Source organism: Podarcis erhardii, assembly GCF_964252035.2.
Source record: "Podarcis erhardii genome assembly, chromosome: 1".
NCBI classification, from domain to species: Eukaryota; Metazoa; Chordata; class Lepidosauria; order Squamata; family Lacertidae; genus Podarcis; species Podarcis erhardii.
In genome coordinates, this window is record NC_138497.1 from 42,572,006 (window position 1) to 42,594,098 (window position 22,093).

Here is a 22,093-nt window from a genome sequence, read left to right on the forward strand (position 1 = left end):
GCTGCCCCCGCTCGGCTGCAAGCGGTACTGCTCCGCCGTCCCCTGGATTTATCTCCGGAGGAGCAAGCAGGGGTTTCAAACGGAGCGACCCGCGAACCTGTCAATTATAGGCTCGGTAAGGGAGGCTGAGGGCCGGATTTAGGTTTGATGAGGCCCTAAGCTACTGAAGGTAATGGGGCCCTTTATATGTCCAGCTGTCCTTTGTCAACAACAAATTTTCGCTGTTTTTTGTGTTGAATATATGCTATATGGTAATTTATGAACCTAATAGGTATCTAAAGCCATTTGCCACTGTTGCTGTATGTAGGCTTTATTTTATTTGTTTTTTATCTTATGTTTTGGGAATGTACGTCCACTTTTTTCCCTTTAAATTTTTTTGGGGGCCCCAAGAGAGTGGGGCCCTTAGCTATAGCTTGTTTAGCTTATACATAAATCCGGCACTGAGAAAGTGCAGCATCTTCTCCAAAGGCATCTCTGGATATTAGACTGACGTTCAAGCGCATTCCTTTGGTTTCAAAAAACTCAGTATGAGAAGCATAATGTCTGTCCTTTGAAATGCCAGATTTTCTTGGAAGGTTTTCCAGCCATTCCCTCCCCTTGTCAAAGGAAATGGACAGGGGGGGGGGTGGAACTACACCTGATGGCTGCACATTCGGCGGAATGCCTTATTTAATTTATTGTTTTTATTTATGTGTTTTTTTCTATTTTAATGTTATGTTGTGAACCATGGGTATAGGGTGGTATACAAACAAAATAAATACTGCATATCTTAGAATTGCCTAAGATTTCAAAAAGTGAAAACCCGGACACAAAAGTTGTTGAATGGCAAAGTTCAAAACAAATAATAATGGACATTTCAGCAATTTTTGTCCGGACACTGTTGTATTCCGGCTGTGTCCAGGAAATTTTCAGCTATGGGCTTGGCTTGCAAAAGCTGTTTTAATTTTTCTAAAACATCATGAGAATTCAAACAACTCCTTTCTGACTGACCTTTGTATCAAAATCTGCTCACATTTTGCTGTCAAAAGCAGTAGGAGGCACTGTGACCGCATAAAATAACTAAAGTTAATCCTCTCTGTCCTGATGTGTAAGAGCATTTATATCTGGTCTTTAACTTATGTTAAAATACTTAATACAGCACTACCCAGGAGGCAAAATGACAAGCATCCATCATTTTTGAGCATTCAAAGATGTTTTTATCTGAGATCACATTTTATGGAATGTCTTTTCCAATGACACACCATGTGTCACAAATCCTTCTGGAATTGCAATATAATATTACCTACAGCCATTCTGACAATGTTAACTTAGCGATGCTGTTGGTTTGTGAGCTACCACATTGTGCTAATTATTACCATCACTTCATTGTCCATTTTCTTTCCATGGTGAGTGTGAAGTTGGGCAAAGAGCTGTTGTACATTATAGTTTCCAAGTGGGGTCTGGGACCCATTCTCCTCCTGGTCTTAAAGGAGGAATGCCAACTCTTTTTCTGGGCAGAGCTCTTGTGCCTTTAACAGCAGGGAAAGTCTGTGAAGTTGACTGCAGCAGCAAAGCAATTAATTAATGGCTTGTAAATATGAAGGGAGCAAGGGAAATAACAGAGTTTTAGTAGTGCGTGGAAAGATATTGTCTGGATGCCAGGTCTACCAGAGAATGAACAACAGGTCCACACCCTTCTTCTTTACTCATAGCCGAGTAAGATTGTCTTCCATGAGCACGGTCTTAATGATGTGTCCGTAGGTGAACTGTGGAGGCCAATTTTGGATCCACAATGAGGATATATGTTTCTGGGTGGGAGTTGATCACGGTGATGGTTTGCCAAACTTGCCTTCCCCTTTCATCCTGAGTTTGAGTGTCTTCAAAGCCCATGACTCCTTTGGTAAAGGCTGTTCTCCAGTTGAAGCACTTGCAGGAAGATGATTTTGTATTTTTCATTATCTGGAAGCCTAGAGTAGACCCATTCAATTGGAGACATATCAATAGACTGTTATTACAACAGGAAGCCCGGTACATCCATTTACTTAAGACCATGACCCCTATGGGTCTGAATAGCTATCAGGATTATACATCATTTCTTTAAGACCTCAAATTAAACTGCAGCTGTCCTCTGAACTTTAGAACTCTATGCCTTTAAGAAGATCTTGGGGATCTTATCTACCCCTTTAAGTGCATATAAAAGGTGATAGGCTCACTTCCAAATTGAAAACGCACAGAAAAGCTCAAGATACACGTTGATCTACCCCATGTAAGTGAGGAATCATGATTATTTGCTGCCTTAGAGTTTTTAATTTGATTCAACACATGTACCGTAATTATTATTAATATTGATTATTTTCAGTTGTTATCCCTGAGAAAAGTAGAAAATAACAGGATATCCGAAAGTCTTTAAACTTACACGACCCTTTAAAAATTAGGTAAGGAACCAACTGTTATATAATACTGTTTTATAATTTATGACTGTTTTATAATTTATGATAATTTAGAATTTAAATAATATTTTCATGTAATATTTGATACTTCCAGCTGATGAAGGTGAATACATTGAAACAGGGCCCTGTCCTGGTTTCTAATCCATAATTGACTTCTGACTTCTGCTCTATGATTGAAACTAAGACCTTCACAAGACCTCCATGTCAAATCTGACTATGGACTAACATAAACTTATCTCTACTCATAAACTCTTATCTCTAATTCTGTAACGAATTATTGTGTTATACATATCTTTATGTGTTTGAGTTTGTTATCTCTATTTGAATTTGTAATCCTTGTCAGAATACATACTTTGAATGGATTAGTTTTTGTTACTATTGACTATTGATTTGCGAGCAGGGACCACTCCCACTGTTGAAACTCACATTGGCCTGAGTTCTTGGTGTGCTTTTTTCTTGGTACAATCAACGGAACCGGCCATGGGCCGTATCCGGCCTATGGGCCTTAGGTTGCCAACCTCTGCGTAAGACCATCGGAAAACACATATTTCCGATGGTCTTAGGAACTGAGACACCGCTCCTCTATCCGTCTCCAGGCGGGTCCGCCCACATGCAGATATGCCCACATATGAGTATCCGGCGTGATGGCATCATTGTGCCAACCCCATCACATACACCCCTTACAAATACAGGTGTATGTGACAGGGTTGGTGCCGTAATGTACTTATCCGGACCAGTCACACATGTAGCGAGCAGCTACTGTGTTGAAAGCAGCAGTATTGGAGGTAAAATGACACTTCATGAATTATAATTACTGGGTAAATGTAAAATCGTTACGCATACTGTCGCAAAATGTAGCAATGTAGTTTACTGTTGTTATATTTAGACTGTTACCCATGCTACACCATGCTTCAAGACAAAATTTCATTTATTTGTAATTAGAAATAAATATTTCACAATATATAATCACATATTGTTTTGTGATTAATCAATATGCTTTAATTATGTTCAATTTGTAACAATGAAAATACATCCTGCATATCAGATATTTACATTATGATTCATAACAGTAGCAAAATTAGTTATGAAGTAGCAATGAAAATAATTTTATGGTTGGGGGTCACCACAACATGAGGAACTGTATTAAAGGGTCACGGCATTAGGAAGGTTGAGAACCACTGCCTTACCAGCTACTGCTGAGCATATATCTTCAAATATTTACAAAGCAGGCACCCAAAAATGTCCGCAGGCTCTTCTTCATCACCTGACCCACAGAGAGAGTGAATCACTTCTACTTAACAGAATTAGGTAACCTACAATTAAGTCATTGGAATCTAAAGAAGTGGAACAAAAGGCTGTAAATGTCATTTCATTTTTTAAAAAAGAAGAAGCAGCTTAAAGAACCCCAACATCATCACAAACAGTCCTGCTGGTTCTTGGCTCCCTTTCAGAAAGCATTATTGTGTTTTATGGAACACCCATCAGAAACTGAGACGGTGTTGCATCATTATGTAATGAGAACATTCAGCTGGGAGGGTGCAGAGAAAATCAAATGTTCCTGGTGCTCTCCAAACTGATTAGGGATCAGGTTAAAGTGACATGAGAAGGGAAGAAAAAGGCCAGGCTGAGGGCAGCGTGAGTCACATGCAAGGTTGCTGGCTTTAACTCCATGGCCTCGCCCAGGAATGCCCAAGAACACTTTCTAAGCTCTGTAAACATGAATACGTTCATGTAAACATGAACATTGCAACCTGCTCACTTCCCTTTGCTTACTTTAACTTCCTGTGCAATAAGACAGATGCCTGCATATTGTTTTGATTGGGCCCTGTCCTGAACCAGAGTTTCATCGTGAATTTTGATGCCTGCCTACCACAGAATGCTTTGTGGACCCCCAATTGGTTGCTGTCTGCAGGCATTTTAGGCTTGAGCCCAACAGGAGGCGCCATCAATTATCCCTATTTGCCCTGTTCATCATGGCTCCCTGTGATCCAGATCTCCATTGATCCTCCTTGATATCGTACCTGCATTTCAAAAACAACGAAAGCTTCCTGTAGCACTTTAGAAGGCTGACAAATTCAGTATGCCACAGACCTGTCGTCTACAGGTCACTTCATCCAATGCATCTGGCTCAGTCATCTCAAAACCATTTGTTCCTTTCGTTCTTGATTACAGTTGCCTCTGAATGGCTGCTGTTCTGTGGAAGGGATTTAAGCCAGGCCAGAACTTTAGATTCACACAAGTAAAGTGGATTTGTGCAGTCTGTTGCCCTAGTTGCTATTAATTATATTAATTTACCCACCCTAGAAATCAAGGTTTGGTGGTTTGCAGTTTCTTATGTCCTTCTGACATTTTTTCCCCTTAATAATTACTAACGTCTTCACTCTTCCCCAGCTCTTGTGGACTTCACCTGTGTTGCCTGAGATCTCAAAGGTGCCTCTTAAACGATCTCCGTTCACCATGCCGCCACAAATTGAATCATAGATATTGTTTCCCTGTATATTTGATGGGTACTTCCCCTCTTGGAAATGCCTTACTGTTTTGTTGTTAGTGTCAAATGTACAGAACAGCTGGTTGTAATTTTGAAACAATCTGGAGGAAAGAAGGCGCCAAACACTTTCATGCTCTTCCTTCCCCCCCCCATCAGTTATTAACCTGCCTTTCATGCTGCCTAATGGGCCTGCACATTCCTTTAACTTCTTGTTGCTCATAGCATATTTATAGGAGAAAACAAGGTCTGGCTGGAAGAGCCGCTGTGGCTGAGCCAGTCAAGGAACCTGCCCTAAGGCAGGACATCACTGCTCCCTCCCAGCAGCTCCTTGCACACAAGGGAGGATCTGACTCACTCGCACAGCAAAAACTTCCACATTCACTTCAGTGAGATCACATGCAAATCGTCACTGGACACATGGCGCATACCCTCAGACATTTCTCCCATGAAAATAGGGACATTTCTCATTTCCTGCCCGACTGATCCTCCTCAATCCCCCATCTGCCCCTTGCAAAGCAGTTCCCAGCAGAAGAAGGGCAAGTGCCAGCACAACTATACCAATGGGACACAGCACACACTCTCTCCAGTGCCCTGAGAAAACCCCTTAATCCGGATTGGATTGGATTGTCGTACCTTGGTTGTCGAACACCTTACGACTTGAACGTTTTGGCTCCCAAACGCTGCAAACCCAGAAGTGTGAACGGTTTCTTTGGAACCCAAACATCCAACGCAGCTTCCGATTGAGTGCAGGAAGCTCCTGCAGCCAATCAGAAGCCATGCCTTGGTTTTTGAACGTTTTCGAAACAGATTCCTTTGAGAACCAAGGTACAGCTATATTGTATTTACAAAAAGAAAAGCACACACAAATAAATTTTAGAAAGGGGCAAGATTAGACATGGACACACAAAGCATTTGTAAAAGAAACAAAAATCAAGACTCTTGTACTCTGTTCCCCCTTTCTTCCCAGCCAGGGCAGCCCTGCCCAATGCCTGCCCCTCGGAGCCAGTGCGTCACATGGGGCGGGGCCTGCTCTCCGGCAGCCGCTATGAGCTGCCCAAGGGAGGAGGCTGGCAGCAGCAGCCATGGAGAGGCAACGGGATGCTCCTTCACTCAGAACAAGCGCCAGCTCCTCCTCCTCCCTGAGCTCGGTAGCAGCAGCACTGGCGAGGAAAATAGGGAGATTCTGGGATCAAATCAGAAGCCAGAGTGGCTTTCATAATTCTGGGGCTATCCTTGGAAAATCAGGACACTTGGAGGGTCTCCTTCTTCTTCTTCTTCTGCTTACTCATAGCAGAGTAAGATTGTCTTCCATAAACACGGTTTTAACTATGAGTCCGTAAATAACTGTGGAGGCCAATTCTGGATTCACACGTCCTTCCACAGTGGGGACATTGGTTTCTGGGCAGGAGTTGATCACGGTGTGGATTTGCCAAGCATGCCTTCCTCTTAGCATGTTTCTCCCTTGTGTCCTGAGTTTGAGTATCTTCAAAGCCCATGACACCTTTGGTAAAGGCAGTTCTCCAATTGGAACACTCGCAGGCAAGTGTTTCCCAATTGTTGGTGTTTATACTACATTTTTTTTAGATTTGCCTTGTGACAGCCTTTAAACCTCTTTTATTGACCACCAGCATTACGCTTTCCATTTTTAAGTTCGGAGTAGAGGAGTTGCTTTGGAAGACAATAATCAGGCATCCGCACAACATGACCAGTCCAACGAAGCTGATGTTGAAGAATCATTGCTTCAACACTGGTGATCTTTGCTTCTTCCAGTACACTGGCATTAGTTCGCCTGTCTTCCCAAGTGATGTGTAAAATTTGGAGGGTATGCTGGTGCTGCCCCCACAGTGGAGTAAATAGGAAGCCCAGCCTTGCCTGAAAGCTCCAGATGTCAGCAAGGCAATCTCACAGATCTCCATCATTTTGGAACACTTGACTTCTTGAACAGGCTATATGCATGCATGGGAGGAAAGCTATAGCTCAGCGGTAGAACAACTGCTTTGCATGCAGAAGGTGCCAGCAGTCAATCCCTGGCATCTCCAGACAGGTTTAGAAAAGACTCCTGCCTGGAGAAGAGCTGCCTGCCAGTGTAGACAATACTGAGCTAGATGGACCAATGGTTTTTGACGCAGTTTAAGAAAGCTTCCTATGTCCCTACTTGAAATTAGCTTTTTAAAAAAGAAAATTTTTCTGTGCAATGCCAGAACTAGAGCATTTGTCCAGGCCCGTTTATACGCTGCTACCTTTGAGTATCGTAAATGAGTCAAGTATATATTTAATGTTTACTTTACAATGCAGCTGCTTATTACTGCAGGGGGGTGGGTACCATATCCTTTGGGAGATCTGCTTGGTCTCTTTCCCACTGCTTCTACTGTCATATTGGCAGTAGCACCCAGGCATCTCTGTTTTTCTCTATCTGAAAGGACAGCAAAAACAGTTTCCATTATTATTATTATTATTATTATTATTATTATTATTATTATTAAGCTTGTCAGATTGAGATTTTCATACAAACTCAGGCAGCCAACATTTAAGTATAGCTGAGTGCCTTATTATCAGGATTGTAAAGTTATCTTTTTGGCAGAGAAGCCCTGGCAGCGCAGAGCCTCTTAAATCTGAAGGAGATTAGCAGATCTAATGCCTGGCCTCTGCCTAAGTGACAAATGATTCCTGCAGCACAGTCTGTGACTGGAAGCTGCCTGGGACAAGACCCCAACCCCTTACAAAGGTCAAGTGGTTTTCCATTTACAGTGCACAATTTCATGCTTTCCAAATATTGGCCAGCTGAAGGGACGGGATATTTAGCAGAAATTTAAATCAACTCACTGTGATGAAAGATGTCAGGACTGACCTTGGCCTCTGAAGCAGACAGATTTGGAAACACTGTGGATAAAGTTTCTGCTTCCTGGAAGGTGGGAAGCTTATGGAACCCCACGAGGGAAGACCTGTTGCCTGTGGGATTGTGTCTGTGGAATCGCATTTGTGGTTGAAAGGACAGCGAAAGCGAACCTTCCCCAAATTCCTCCTCCTTCTGCTGCTGCTGTGGGAATGTGACCCAGGAACATCATCTATGAACATTTTCCCCTGCTAGACTTCGATAATCTATTCCTGGCTCCTAAATCTCTCCACCTCTTATGGTGCAAATTATGTATTGAATTTGCCAGAGCTCACCATCACCATCTAGTGTCACATTTGCATAAGGCACTTTACAACACACACAAAGCATTTTATTTGCAGCTGTATAGCTGAGTCCTTGCAACAAATGTCTGTAGATGAAAAATAAAATATTTTCAGTTCTTCCTTTCCCTTTGGCATCCTACCTCTTTATGCTGCTGCTGCTGCTTTGAAGAAATGGCCGCTATTGGGTTTCCATGGCATATGCTGTGAGATGCATGACACAGAGAGGTCCTCTGCCATTGCAGAAAACATGCCTTGTTGCTGATATTGAAAGAGGAGGCATAACTGAGTATTGGGACTTTGGGGGATTTTAAGTCAAATACTGCAGTCGTACTTCTATGTTGGGCTCCCTATTTGTTAACCTGTTTTCTAGCTTTGGGATACTTCCTGCTTTCCCTCCCCCCACCCCCTTTAATATTTGATTTCTTTCTTCTTTCATTTCTGACTGTCTCTCATTTCCTTTCCATTTCTATTTTCGTGCAACCCTTCATGACTCGTCCAGCCCAAGTTGTGCAACTGATCAAGTGAAGTGGGTGATGGAACAGCATAGGAAGAGCGTCAGGAGAAAATATATTGGGGACACGTAAGAGGCAAAGTGCATTGGCGGGAGGAAAAGCTTTGCCCCCACGTTAGAATTCTGAAAGAGAAATAACTGTAGCACAACAATTTTACTGTATTCTGTTATTGCTGCTTTATTTGAGGTCACATCCATGCCATACGTTTAAAACTCGCTTATGCCATTTAAGCAGTTATGGTTCTCGCTCCCCCCAAAATCCTGGGCATTGTAGTTTGTTAAGGGTTCTGGGAATTATAGTTCTGTGAGGGGTCTCGTAACAACTCCTAGCAGCCTTAACAAACTACAGTCCCCAAGATTCTTTGGGAGAAGCTGTAACTGTTAAAAGCGGCACAATAATGCTTAAATGTATGGTATATATCCAGTTTATGCTTCAGCAATAATAATAACTGCTTGTTGGGGAAGGGTGCTGCTCACCCTCTTCCTGTCTTCTGGTGCTCATTATGGAACAGGATGGAATCAGGGGCATAAATGAAATATATATTCTATTCGTATTCTCTTAATGTCACAGTGGAACTCGGCACGCAGTGTTGTAATGGGATGTGATGGAAAATGGGGAATATAAATCCCCTGACTTATTTGTGTGTGCAACGGAACACACAAATATATTGAATGCGGCAGTCAGAATGATGGCCAGCTATTTCCCCCAGCCCCTAAATTTGACCATAGCAATTAACAGGCCTGAAAAACTAAGCACCACTGAATGGATTGGGAATGCGAGAGACACTTCCTCAGTGTTTCCTTGCTCTCCGCTGATCACCAAATAGGAAATAAGGCTTGCATTTCACAACAGTTCAGACTACAGTTGATCTTACTGAAGAGACTCAGACCTTGGCTGATTCGTTTTCTGCAAAAATAAACAGTTGTGGGAAAGTGAGGCACGCAAGGTGCTGAAAAAGGAGTGGGAGCTGGTGTTTTATTTTCTGACTTTTTTTGAGGGGATTGTATATTGGGGGGGGGGTGCACATATGAGTCACGTAGAACAATAATATTTTCCCTCCTTGCTTATCACTGATCTTCAAGCTAGAGTTTTCCTCTTAAGCCTCCGTATCGGAATTCAGAACTGACAACCACCAGGGCCTGATTTCAGAGCCAGCCTGTCTGTAGAAGGCTTGAGTTGTCTGTAGGGCTGCAGCAGTTAGATGTCCCTTTTGCAAAGGTTAGGCACCTGGCGGTGGGCAGGGGGTGGCAGGCCAAGTCGACCTGTTTGGTTTTTTGAGGAGGTGTCGCATGCATGTGCAACGCGGGCCCCCCCCCCAAAAAAAGTTGGGTGCAACTCGGCACCGCTGGCTAGTGGGAACTCTTGTGCTGGCTTCTTCTAGCATGCTGGGTCAAAGTGGCCATCACACACATGTCTATACAGTGGTACCTCGGGTTACATACGCTTCAGGTTACAGACTCCGCTAACCCAGAAATATTACCTCGGATTAAGAACTTTGCCTCAGGATGAGCACAGAAATCGTGCTCTGGCGTTGCAGTGGCAGCAGGAGGCCCTATTAGCTAAAGTGGTGCTTCAGGTTAAGAACAGTTTCAGGTTAAGAACGGACCTCCGGAATGAATTAAGTTCTTAACCCGAGGTACCACTGTATACATCTCTTAAACTTGTTTACCCAGGCCCAAGCCTCTTTAAATAGATGCTTTAAAGTGTGTTTGTGTGGCGTGTCTGCCCTTCATTTGTTTGGAGCTAAATCAGTCTTTTAGCCAAGCGGTCAGTGTAGATCTGCATTATTAGCTATAGCAATTTCCTTTCGAGTCAAAGCTATGCCAGCCCAACATGCAGAGCAATGATGGTGTGTCGCCCCACTCCACCCTAGTAATGAAGCTGGGATATGATCTACAGCTTTTCATACCAAGTGTACTTTGACACAGAACCCATGGGCAACACACGGCCTTGTCATGCAAGGTGGCAAGAGGAGCCAAGTCAACATTTGATGCCCCTCTTAGTCCTCCCACCTCCTTCCCAAGGCCCAGTGGCTCACTTACTCAGCTTTGGGAAGGCAGCATGAGGGTTGGGGCTGTCAAATGTTGCAGAGGCCTGCCTCACATGCAAGGCAGGCCTTTCCCCCACTCCCGCCTTTAGTAGGGCTCCTCTGACTTTAACAGCTCTGTGCCAAGCAAACATATTTGCAGGCAATGCTCTTCCTGCCAGGAGAAGCTTGCTGATTCTGTGAAAGTGTCACTTGCTAAATTTCTGCTTGTTGTTCAGCTGCTGAAAGCAAAGAAGCCCTGCCAGAACAAAAGTTGGCAGCCCTACGTTCAAGAGCACATCTCCTCTGCTAGTCAAGCCCACTCACCTTTTCAATAAAGCTTTTGATTAAGTGTTTCAAATTTACTGGAAGCATTTGAAACTTTTTTGCTGGATATGTTTTGATTATCATTTTAACTTCTGCTTTTTATTTCTTATGGTAAAGTTTTTAATGTATGGCTATTATCTATCTTGAAGTATTTTTGAGAAAAGGCAGGATATTTTTTAAATATATGGTTATTATCTATCTTGAAGTATTTTTGAGAAAAGGCAGGATATTTTTTAAAAATAAATAAATAAAATGAAACTTCATGCCTAAAACATCTCTTCTAGTTCTTTTCAGAGGAATTGGTTATAGGTTTGCCACAGGTGAGAGTTGGTTCTGTGATTTCATGTTGTCTAGATGATTCGTCTCTTCACGTCTCCCTGTTTTCACACATGTGGGTTGGTTCACACATGCATGTTTATAATGCCAACATTACAAGTTCCATATATGAATGGGCAATTGTGGATGTAACAAGACAGAAGATTGGAAGGAAGGAAATGCTAGGATAAAGGAAAGGTGGAATCCCAAAGATGCAGAAAAAAGAGGGCCTATTGGCCTAGCATGCTTCAAAGCTTTCCTCACAGTTGGGGTGTGTAATGTTCTATCATTGGTGCTATGTAAGAAGGAACAAACACACACTCTGAGGTTGCTGAATAACACATTTGGTATGTCTTATACTGGAAATTCCCAAACTTGGGTCTCCAGCTCTTCTTTAGACTACAAATCCCATCATCCCTAGCTAGCAGGACCAGTTGTCAGGGATGATGGGAACTGTAATCCCCAGAGAGCTGGATAGCTCTGTTACCACTAGCACCAACTAGTGACACTTACTGTAACTGCACTTACTTTACAACTACACTAGTGGCCAAAATTGTGGAAACCTATTGGAAAAAGTGTATTTCCGAGGTTTGATGACTCATAACACTACTTTTTTTGAGTACTGTAATACCATAAAATTATATATCAATGGAAAGATAAATTAATGAAGAATGTGATGCAACAAAGTTTGTTCAATTATCTGTATTCTATCAAAAGTTATAGCCAAATAACCAGAAAAAGGAAGCACAACTTGCTTAGGCTGATATACAGTAGCTTTCCTTCATTTGAATGTAGCCAATGAGCATGAGTGTTTAGAGAGCCAATCAGGTGTTATGAGCCATCAAACCTCAGAAATACACTTTCTCTAAAAGGTTTCCACCATTTTGGCCACGAGTGTACCAGATCCCATATGTTACAACAGGCTCTCCTTTGTAACAGGGTTCTAAGCAAAGACTGGAGACCTACATATTGGGACATAAGAAGCTGCTTTATACCGAGTCACACCATTGGGCCGTCAACCCAGGGGTTGGGAACCATTTTGGCCAAAGGGGACAGATAATAATAATAATAATAATAATAATAATAATAATCTGTCCCCACTAATCCATTACAAGTTTGTCAGGTGGATGGGACCTTTGGCAGTTGGGTTGTCCCATCAAAGTCCCCTGCACAGCAGTTGCCAAGTGTCCAACAGCTTATTGGATGTTGGGTGCTTGGGAACTGCAGCACAATGGCCTTTGCGGGCCCTATGCCCAACAAAGTGCCAAGCATTGGGCTGGCAAAGCTGCTTTCTACAGGGGTTGGCTGTGTGATCACACAAGTTCCCCGCAGGTCTGCAGCTGATCCAGCTGCTTTTCTTCCTGCCCCACACCTGACATCAGAAATGAGTGGGTGGGGTTTGGCCCCGTAGACCAAATTGGGACCTGTGGCGGGCCAAGTTTGACTGGCAGTGGATCTCTCATCCCTACCTGGAGAGTGAACCTGAGATCTTCTGCATGCAAAGCAGATGCTCTACCACTGAGAAATGAACTTTCTCTGTAACTGAGCAATGGCTCTTCCACGTGTATCCCACCCCCTTGCCCAGTGCCCATACCTGTCCTATCCATATATGAAGCGGGAGCTAGGAGCACACAGGTGATGGGGCATTCTTCAGCCTTTGGTCCCCAGATGGTGTTGGACTACAACTCCTGTAATCTCTGAACGTTTTCTAAGCGGGCTGGGAATGATGGGTCTTGTAGTCCAACAATGTCTGGGGACCCAAGATGGAAGTGTACTAATCTAGCTCAGGACTCGCAGTGGCTCTTTGCAGTTTTAGATGGGGGCCTACACAGTCCTACCCGGCGATTTTTGAGAGTTGACCCTGTGACCTTTTGCATGGAAAGAGTCTGCTTTGCCACTGAGCTACCCTTTCTCATGTGATCAGTGCCTTAGTCGTGACCTACTTATAGGTAAAGGGAAAGAACCTCTGGGCAGTTAAGTCCAGTCAAAAGCGAATATGGGGTGCAATGCTCATCTCAGTTTTCAGGCCAAGGAAGCAGGCATTTGCCCACAGACAGCTTTCCGGGTCATGTGGCCAGCATGACTAAACCGCTTCTGGTGCAACAGAACACTGTGACAGAAGCCAGAGTGCACAGAAACACTGTTTACCTTCCCACCGCAACGGTACCTATTTATCTACTTGCACTGCTGTGCTTTTGAACTGCTAGGTTGGCAGAAGCTGGGATAGAGCAATGGGAGCTCACCCCGTCACACAGATTCGAACTGCCGACCTTCTGATCGGCAAACCCAAGAGGCTCAGTGGCTTAGACCACAGTGCCACCTGCATCCCTTTTACCTTTACCTTATTTATATAACTAGTTAAGAAGAGGTGCGAAGAGATGCCTCTGTTAGGAAAACTGCCTCGTGAACTGATGGTGCATGAACAGTCATCTCTCAGCGCTGAACTGAAGAGTCTTTGGCGCTTCAGTCAATGTGGTACACACATTTACAGCTATGCTTGAGGTGCAAGCCCTGATTTATGGGAGGCGAGCTCAGTGCATAAATCCTTTTACGAAGTGCCGTTTGGAGGGCTGCGCAGAATCCTTGCTGCTTGTGTCTGTTCTTTGTATCTCGCAATCTGCACTTGTCTCTCACGGGTGGGGGTGAAGAGCACTGTCAGAGATTGTGTGAATCACGGAACAAGCTGGAGCTGGATTTAGTTTTGCTTTATGGTGATTTACTCCTGCCAAGACAAGTGTGCTGGCAGAACATCGCTGCTCGGAGGAGGAGGAGTAGACAGGACAGAGAGGGACTAATAGAACATAGCTCATTACTGTGTATCCCACTGAACTTAATTGATGGCCTGTGAAGTTTAAGAGGGGTGCATGTCCATCTGCAGAGGTTTATGTGTGCATGCCACAGGCAAACCGTTCTGGATTGCCTGGCGGTGCAGAACTTCAGGGCAGTTTGCATTTCTGGGAGATAACTGCGGTGATGGATGTGCCAGTGTATCTCAGGTTGTTACCGGTAATTGTGTGTGTGTGTGTGTTTGAGTTTCTTACCAGTTTTGATTAACGGATGCCAAGCTGCCTGCAGACCTGCTCACCAGCCCAACGTACTAAAATACTGTAGCTCAAGAAAGCTATTAAAATAGCTCCAGAAATACAAATCTCTTGATTTGTATTTTGAAATAATGCCTAGCATTTAGTCCATACAACAACCCTGTAAAGTTGGCTAGTGTCATTTTCTCTCTGGGGGCTCAGGCTGAAGGAGTAGTGACTTATCTAAGGTAGACCTACACGCTACCTTGGCAGGTGCATGTTCCAAAATCCATGTTTCCTCAGGTAACATGGGGGCAAGACTTTTAGGGAGAAATGGAGGTGGGCAGAAGGTGGTATTTAAACAATCCCGTGCCCACTGATTTGCCCTGCCGATTCTCCCCCTGCCCCAAAGCCACTTTCCCCCTAGCTAGGATGATTGGTTTGCTAAAAGTGGCTTGGTGGCATTTGCAGGAGATAATTGGCAGACTGGGGCGGAGGGGCAGGGGGGGGGGCAGGACCAGCACCATCTCCTGCTTGCTGATTCTTCTTGATAGTGCACTTACTCCCGCCTCATTAGCTTTGCAAGACAACCTGGGGTTGGACTCATTTTTGCTTCCAAACATGTGGTCCTCACCCTTGGCTACTCGAGCCCTCCACAGCCTAACTCAACAACAGGCAAAATGTTGAGTTCTGGCACAGCAGAAGTGTTTCAAGCTAGTCACAGAATCAAGGGATCTGGGAGGTCATGTAACTCAACTACCAATTTCCATTATCCTCTCCTTTAAGGGAGGAAGGAGGGTGCTGTGATGGGAAACTGGCCCTCTACCTTGCAGCTGAGGAACGTTTTTGGCCACATTGGCTTCAATGCATTTAGTGGGCAGGGCCAAAGTGAGCAGGGCATTGAATGTATATTTACCCTTGTGTGCTCACCTAGTTTCTACATACACTTACACCTCCCTCTCCGTCTTCCAACCAGGCAAACAAGCATTGCTAGAGTTCTAAGACACATTCCAGCCAGGCAAAAACACTCAAGGAGGATGCAGAGCAGGGCCAGTGAGAGGTGTGGCTTGGGAGGATGCAAGGCCCGAGGAGAGTCCTGAGGGCCAGATAGGAAGACTTGGAGGACAGCCTCTGGCACCAGGGGGCTGAGGTTCTCCATCTCTGCTCTATTTCATTATTTAATGATAGGTTTATAACACAACACTTCTTCCCAGAGCTATTACATGCAATTCTGAAGAGTGTTTCCCATCGAAAGATACTCCCTTCCTCTCCCAAGGTTTTGTTCCATGTGGCCTCCCAGAGAAATGAACAATCCAGGAGCCTTGTTTAAACACCCAGTTTACTAGGGATTATAAAACCCAGACTGTACAACAAAACAAAAGACATTAACATGTGAGCATAACTGAACAAGAATAGGAATAAGGCCATTTCAGAGACAAGATATGCTTTCCAAGGTTCCAATAAAGACATGAAGAAAATAATTATACCAAGAACTTAAAACAACGGTAAAACGATTTAGGAGGGGGAAAATCAGATTAAGCAGAGATTGGGTTTGGCTGAGAAGCCAGTCAGGTGTTCTCCCAATTGGCTGTCCTGGGAGAAAACCCACAGACACCATCCCACTGAAAATTAGTTCCTTTGTACAATATCCTCTTTAAAGTCTTGAACTGAAGAATGAGCTCATGAGCTACGACCTTGTAGAATTTCCCCGCGGTCCTACTATTTGTACATTTATTTAGCAAAAGCAGTTGTGGAGCTGGCACCAAATCTATAAGGAGGATGTGGGTTAGGCAGCGCTTGATAAGATCAGTTTAACTTTTGTACTTCCAGTACTTCTGGGCCTGTGGAAATTTACTGAAACCAAGCTACAAGAACAAAGCTACACATCGTTTATAACATGTGTATAGATTGTAACCAGTGGCAACCACACTATCACAGTTTCTGCAATCACTGGATGCCAGTAGGTATATCTTGAGCCTTCCTTGATCATGGTCAACATATGCATATTTTCAACAAAACTGCACATCCTGTAGTATCTTCAGTGCTGACTAATGATAGTATACCTGGGGTGCAACTTAGTGTTGTGCTATGGAAAATGTTCCATCTGCGCAAGCATTTCAGCTTGCCAGACAGAGCAATCCCCCTCTCCTTCCCCCCACAGGCTCATCTGGGGGTTCTCCCAACCTTCCCAGAGCCAATTCTGTGGGTATGGTGGGTCTGCAGGGGAAAGAGGCGCTGAGCAAGTTGAAGTCCTTGCACAGGGTTTCCACTGATGGGGGTTCACCCATAGGGCAGTATTCTTTTATATATATATAATAATTTTTATTCAGTTTTTAAAACACATAATTAAAAAAAACAAACACATGACAGAATACAAACAAACATAAACAAATCAAACATAAATAAATTCATAATCTTATTTTCTTGTAACTTCTTTCAATCGACTTCCCCTTACCTCCCTTTCGCTGCATCCCTATTTTAAAATTTTTTAGCAACCCTTTAGTCAATTTATCCATTTAGTTCCCTTCATTAAATTCCCATAAATTTGTTAATTACAGCTGTAGTTCTCTGCTTCTTACCCCTTGACATCTTAGCACTCCTCAATTTTACAACAGTTTTTAAGATATATTTTAATGTTCTATCTTAAAATATATCCCATAGGGCAGTATTCAGGGCTACTCTGATTCAGAGCAGACCCACTGAAGTTAATGGACATGATTAGATCCACTAATCTCAATGGGTCTACTCTGAGTAGGGCTTAGTTGAATATCACCCATAGTTATGGCACTATGCTTGACTAGATCCCCAAGGATGTGCTCTATGAGGAGCTGGCTTTAGGCACCAGGTCTTTTAGCAGACCAACTCTGTGTTATGGTATATTGATGTCTGCAAATGAGACATGAAGGCTGGCAACATCAACCCCACCATGTGGGAATCTCTTACAGACAACCACAGTGCCTGGAGATAGTCCAGTTGTGTATCCACAGCCGTGGCCAGAGAAGGAATGACTGCGGGGAGAAGCACAGAGAGAAGACACGCCATGGTACACCTGCATCAGCACAACCGGATGCCTTCATCTGCCCCAGCTGCAACAAAGCATGTCTCTTCCCTATCAGTCTCTACAGCCACTGCAGACTCTGTAACTCTCCAAAGGTTTGACTTCACCCCCAAAGGTGTACAACTCCATTGTCTTCCAAGACAGAGGGTGCCAACAATGCTTGGACGGAAGAGGGGTGAAAAAACAAGGTCAACTATGCAAGGAGGGGAGGGATTTTCTGAACCCAGTTGATCAGAATAAGAAAAGAAAAAAACAATAGAAGTCTTCATGAGCTTTTCCAGCTCTGATTAGAACCCAGTGAGATTCTTTGGTGGCTCCAGGGAGAGTCTCTTAAAATTGCTTCATCGTTATCACCACGATCTGCAAATTAAAGCAGTATTTCACGAGCGACTTGAAGCAGGTCATGGAACCACAGCAAACTCTTTGCGAGGGAGGCAGGTCTTCCCTAATCTGGTGGGAGTTCAGTCTTGTGGTTAATGGAAGCAGCAATTACTAAATCAAAAGGCATAATGGGACTTGCCTCTAGACAGCAGCACTAGGCTTTAGATTTCCTACAGGCACTGGGTGAGCACGTGCCTTCAGGCATGTCATGGCTTCAGCTCCCCCCCCCCACACACACTTTTCTATTAGTGAGGGTTTGCCCCCTACCTCCACCTCCCTCCCAAATGAGCTGTGGTGGAGCTGAGAAGCTGTGGGTACTCATTGCTGATTAAATTCTGCTGACTGAGGAAGATGTCAAGCTCTACCCAAAGCAGAGAGCCGCCAAGGAAAAGCTGCTTTTCTTTGCTTTTGACAGCTGGAGCCATGAATTTAAGTAGAGGTCTCACCTTCAGGCAAGTCAACAGCTGGGCAAAGAGTGCAGCCCCTCTTAAGGAGCGAGCGCAGTAAAGTTTTCAGGAGTTTAGTGTTACAAAAAGGTGAAAGAGCAGACGGAACAGGAGAGCACACAGCTGAGAGTCCAAGGTGCAAAAATAAGAACAATCTTATTTCGTCCTCTTTCATTGTTTTCAGGATGAACAAATAACAAAGAAGAAACTAAAAGAACAAAACAAATTCCTGCTGACGCTATGTTAGGTTATTCTCTGACAGAAGTATTCCCTGGCTAGATCAGGGCAAGAGACCATTAAGTCCTGCGCTCTGTCTCCCATGGCAGCTGGCCAGGTGTCTCTGGAAACTCTTAAGGCCTCACCCCAGGGCCAGACCAAGACAATTTGCTGCCTGAGGCAGAGCAGCACATTCCACCTTTCCCAAAGTGAGGTGCGCAGTACCCAAGATTGGTCAAATTCTATTTCCCTTTTCCTGTCAGTAAAAAGAACAACAAAATAAGTCACTAATAATTTGCTGCCATTTCCTGACACTTGAAATCAAATGCCTGAGGCGGCCACTTCACCTTGTCTAATGGTAGGGCTGGCATGCCAAGTCAGTGTTTGTCCCCAGCACCTGATATTCAGGGGCATACCCTCCAACATTGATGTAAATCAGGACGTCCTACTCAATAATAATAATAAATATTTAATAATAATAATAATAATAATAATAATAATAATAATACCCCACCTATCTGACTGGGCTACCCCAGCCACTCTGGGCAGCTTCCAACATACATAAAAGCATAATAAAACATTAAACATTAAAAAACACTTCTCTATAGAGGGCTGCCTTCAGATGTCTTCTAAAGGTTGTATAGTTACTTATATCCTTGGCTCAGGGGCCACATAACTCCATACCCTCCGACATTTCTCTGATTAAAATAGGGCTGTCCTACCATACCCGCCAACTTTTCTCCAATGAAAATAGGGACATTCTAAGGAAAAGCCGGGATCAAATCAGAAATTGGGACAGCTTCTGTAAATCTGGGGCTGTCCCTGGAAAATAGGGACACTTGGAGGATATGATGCTGGTGTCAGCAGCTGAAGCCCTCAAAAATATGGGGGCATCAGGAAAGTTACTTCAGGACGGTACATCAGAAGCTGGAAAAGACAAAGGAGTTCTGGCAGCATTCTCGGAAAATCGGGGGGGGGGCTTGAACATTTGTATTGGGATGTCTGCCCCCCATTCCTGGACAAATATTTTTAGATCAGTCACCCTGAGTGTCCATTATCTAATCTAGTTCAAAATGTGCCTAGATTGGACCCATTAGACCTGCTTTAGACTGAGTCAACCAGGACATTGTGCATGGCAATGGTTGCATGATGATGCAAATGAAACTGATGTGAATATTTCATAACTAAATTTTTTTTGGGGGGGGGATCAACCAGCTGGTAAGAACCTGCCCAAACAACCCTTTTGGAAAGGGAGGCTCATTTATTTTGATATCAGTCAAAGATATTTTAAAATGGCATCTGAACTGATTTTATACTCCTCCTGTGATGTTCTTACACCTCTTCTGCTTCTGCTGTTTGGAGTGTGTGTTTTTTTAAAGAAGACGTTTGATCTGAGGTGTTTGTTTTAATGTTGTTTCATTGTTTTAATTGTTTGTGCTTTTCTAAGAGTTCCCACCCAATATGATCGGATGTTTTTGTGATCTTCATCACCCTGGGAAGACGTAGAGCCAGTCCCAGCATAGTCATGGAATGGCTCTGGGAATAATACCCAGAAAGGCATACATTTTCATCGGCTTGTATGTATCCTCCACACAACCTGCCAAGCCTGCGAGCCAAAACCAGAATCCTGGATAGTTTCAGTTAACAGAATAGATTGTCAGCAAAGTCTAAACACAACCAATTTTCATTGAAAATGCTTTCATCTATTATTTACCCACACATCATTTTGTGGTTGCAAGTAATGACTTCAGAGTTTGTCAAAGATGGGGTTGCCAACTTTTCCCCCCTGGTGTGCTCCTGTGCCAATATAGTTGCCTAACAGGCAGAGCATTTAGCAAGTGAAATTTTTAGCACCGTTTTGTCTTGTTACCAAGAAAAGCTTCACCTGCTATATTTCTGCCTCTCATACACTCCCTTAAACAAGCTTCTAATTCTGGCAAGATATTGCAATACAGTATATAAACACATTTAAAGATCAATGAGGTTAGTATGCAGCTGTCAAACGTCTGTGAAAGCCTCTCAGTAAGAACCAGCAAATGGTCTATCCAGACACTGAGATGGTTCTCTTTATGCTTTTTGTAGCTAGGGCTCTCTTCCTCCACTACTTTTTGTGACGTTCTCTTGGAGGATAGAAAGAAATGGAGCAAAGGACAATGAAGGAAGAGATACAGAGATAGAACTACCCACTACTCCTTAACTCATTGGCACTTTTCTTCCTTCCTTCCTTCCTTCCTTCCTTCCTTCCTTCCTTCCTTCCTTTCTTTCTTTCTTTCTTTAGAATAATTTTTTATTAACCGACCAATCAAATCAAAACAAACCAAATTACATAAATTCCAAATTACACAGCCGAATTTTAAATTTTTGTTGAGGGTACCCATATTTCAAGTTCTGAAGGGGATCCAATCAACTTCTTGCTTCTTACTGCTGTTTTAATGTCCACAAATCTAACCTTATGATGTTCACAGTACTATCCAGTCCTTTCTTCTTGTTTTTCCACATCTCTTGTTGTTATTTTCATATATTTTTCCTTTCTCTTTGTGACCTCTGATAGTCTCCACAAGCTGGTTAGAACAGTTTGTAATCCTGCGTGGATATTATTATTTTTTATCCAGTAGCCATATCCAGACGTTTTCCATGTAACATCACTTCCATACATCAAAACAGTCTTAGCATCATTAATCTTCACCAATCTGCCTCCTTTCTCAAAACCTCTGAGGAGATTCACCAGGAATGTAGTCTGAAAACAAGTCCGTTCCTTCTCTCGGCTATAAATCCTTTGGCAAGATGGCGACTCCAAATTAATTGCTGCGCCATTCCAAAAGCTCTTATTGCTTCTCGATCTCCGTAAAGCATACTTTTGGTTAAAGTTTATCTCCACACAGACCTTAATCATCCTGCTTGGGTCAGTTCAACCGACGATTCTAATGAGGAGGGGTTCTTGTAATAGAAGGAAAGTAAAAAAAGGTTTCTCCCCCCCCCATTCAGTCCCGTTGTTAACATACCCAGCCTTTCGTGTATCTTCATCGTAAAATATTCCTGTTTCTCCAACCCGTCGTCTTCTTTCGCAGAGGTCACTTAAATTAGCAGACTTCACTCCCCTTCTTCACTTGAAATATGTGCATTTGCTTCTTTTGTAATTAATTATTCCAAATTGCTGCAGCTAGTGCGCAATCAGAGACAGCGTCCAGGAGAGCTGAGGGGGCATTCTGCCTAGGGCCCTCACCCCCTTCTTTTGAATTAGGGGGTGATTTATGGGCACAGCAGGCAAGGGCAGTGTTCCCCATTTCCTTGGGGCAACAAGGGAGGCTGCCTACTCCCATAACAGCCTCTTAATTACCCTGTGTGGGTCGGAGAGATGCTATTGTCGGCCATCTTCCAATGCGCCCCCTAGTGGCCCCCTTCCTTCCTTCCTTCCTTCCTTCCTTTCTTTCTTTCTTTCTTTCTTTCTCAACTAGCCTCTCCTGTCCACAGCAGAGGCAGATTTAGGGGAGGGCAGTTGCAGGAGAAACCACAAGCATGATGCAGAATGGAAGGCAAGAGGCAAGGGGGCATATAATTTTGGCATTGCACAGGATGCCACTGAAATTTGAGTCCCCATCATTGTTCATAGTTTCATTCATCAGCGAGGAAAGAAAAGGCATGCAGAAAATAGTTCACCCCAAATCCAGTGCAGACTGATCCTTAGAACGAAAGGGGCA

At 43.6% G+C, this 22,093-nt stretch overlaps 1 long non-coding RNA gene across 1 annotated transcript; it reads left to right on the forward strand.

Annotated features, from left to right (window-relative positions):
* Positions 1-8: 8 nt before the first annotated feature.
* On the forward strand, positions 9-3,366 carry LOC309345260. Its single transcript, XR_014158146.1, has 3 exons — positions 9-169; positions 2,339-2,414; positions 2,524-3,366. It is a non-coding gene; the product is annotated as an uncharacterized lncRNA (long non-coding RNA).
* The last annotated feature ends 18,727 nt before the right edge of the window (positions 3,367-22,093 follow it).